Source organism: Schistocerca nitens, chromosome 7, assembly GCF_023898315.1.
Source record: "Schistocerca nitens isolate TAMUIC-IGC-003100 chromosome 7, iqSchNite1.1, whole genome shotgun sequence".
Lineage (NCBI taxonomy): Eukaryota > Metazoa > Arthropoda > Insecta > Orthoptera > Acrididae > Schistocerca > Schistocerca nitens.
This window is the reverse complement of record NC_064620.1, coordinates 256,024,571-256,026,514: the sequence shown is the minus strand read 5'-3', so window position 1 is coordinate 256,026,514 and position 1,944 is coordinate 256,024,571. Positions and strand designations below refer to the sequence as shown.

The window sequence follows — 1,944 nt, the reverse complement described above, 5'->3', positions numbered from 1 at the left end:
ACGTGTGCCCTTTCGGCTACCCGTCTCTGTGGACTGGCTGCCTTATCAGTCCACTACACTCCATGTTCTTGTTTAGTTAACTTCGTCACAAAGAGAAACGATTCAGCGAGATAATCCACTTCGAGGCTTCTCACACTGACTTAAATGTACCCCTTCAAATTTTGAAGGTAGTAGGACTAAAATACGGGGAGTGAAAAGTTATCCTCAACTTTTATAGGGAGCAGACTGTAGTCATAAGTGTAGGCTTGAAAGGGCAGCAATATTTTAAAAGGGAGTTAGGGTCGTAGGCTCTTTCCGATATTATTCAATCTGTACGTTGAGCAAACAGTAAAGAAAACTAAGGAAGGTTTGGAAGAGAATTAAAATTGAGCGATAAGAGATAAAAACTTTGCAGTTTGTGAAGGACATTGTAATTATTTCAGATACGGACAATAACTTGGAGCAGCAGTCGAATGAAATGGATATTGACAACTTCTGAAGATTTTGTTGGAAAGTAACTGTGATCCGATAAATAATAAAACTACTAACGAGTATGTATGACGGTAGTATCTGTTCTCGAAAGAACACATACCGTGGATGACCATGCAGCTTTGCTAGAAATGAAATGATAATTAAATAGACACCCTAGCGGCAAACAGGCGTTGATATACTTCACTGGGGACATGTTGAAAATGTGTGCCCCGACCGGGACTCGATCCCGGGATCTCCTGCTTACATGGCAGGCGCTCTATCCATCTGAGCCACCGAGGGCACAAAGGATAGTGCGTCTGCAGGGACTTATCCCTTGCACGCTTCCCGTGAGATCCACATTCCCAACATGTCCACACCACTACATTCGTAGTGCGCCTAATAGATGTTTGCCCATCATACTCATTACTCGTGGCAGATTAATCTACCAAGTCCCGTACGAGTTCGGGCATAGCGTGTGCGTTCACACAAGAAGGTAGTGGTGTGGACATGTTGGGAATGTGGATCTCACGGGGCGCGTGCAAGGGATAAGTCCCTGCAGACGCACTATCCTCTGTGCTCTCGGTGGCTCAGATGGATAGAGCGCCTGCCATGTAAGCAGGAGATCCCGGGTTCGAGTCCCGGTCGGGGCACACGTTTTCAACATGTCCCCAGTGAAGTATATCAACGCCTGTTTGCAGCTAGGGTGTCTATTTAATTATCATTTCATTTCTAGCAAAGCTGCATGGTCATCCACGGTATGTGTTCTTTCGAGAACAGATACTACCGTCATATATAGTTAAAATATGGCTTCCCGGCCATTGACCTTCTTGTGTGAACGCACACGCTATGCCCGAACTCGTACGGGACTTGGTAGATTAATCTGCCACGAGTAATGAGTATGATGAGCAAACATCTATTAGGCGCACTACGAATGTAGTGGTGTGGACATGTTGGGAATGTGGATCTCATGGGGAGCGTGCAAGGGATAAGTCCCTGCAGACGCACTATCCTCTGTGCCCTCGGTGGCTCAGATGGATAGAACGCCTGCCATGTAAGCAGGAGATCCCAGGTTCGAGTCCCGGTCGGGGCACACATTTTCAACATGTCCCCAGTGAAGTATATCAACGCCTGTTTGCAGCTAGGGTGTCTATTTAATTATCATTTCACTACTAACGAGTGTTGAGTGCTAGGATTTATTAAAAACCAAATATCAGAAGTCACTGGTTTCTATTTTATCAAAAATCTTATTGAGGCGATGTCTCATCAGGTGGTGAGCAGCCTGGAGACTGAACCAAACTGAGAGTAAAGAAGTAACAATTTTAGTCCGCAGCTTGTAGTCGTGCGGTAGCGTTCTCGCTTCCCACGCTCGGGTTCTCGGGTTCGATTCCCGGCGGGGTCAGGGATTTTCTCTGCCTCGTGATGACTGGGTGTCGTGTGATGTCCTTAGGTTACTTAGGTTTAAGTACTTCTAAGTTCTAGGGGACTGATGACCAT

At 46.1% G+C, this 1,944-nt stretch overlaps 1 non-coding gene across 1 annotated transcript; it reads left to right on the top strand.

Moving 5' to 3' along the window:
* The first annotated feature begins 1,025 nt into the window (after nucleotides 1-1,025).
* On the top strand, nucleotides 1,026-1,100 carry Trnat-ugu (transfer RNA threonine (anticodon UGU)). Its single transcript has one exon. It is a non-coding gene; the product is annotated as a tRNA-Thr (tRNA).
* The last annotated feature ends 844 nt before the right edge of the window (nucleotides 1,101-1,944 follow it).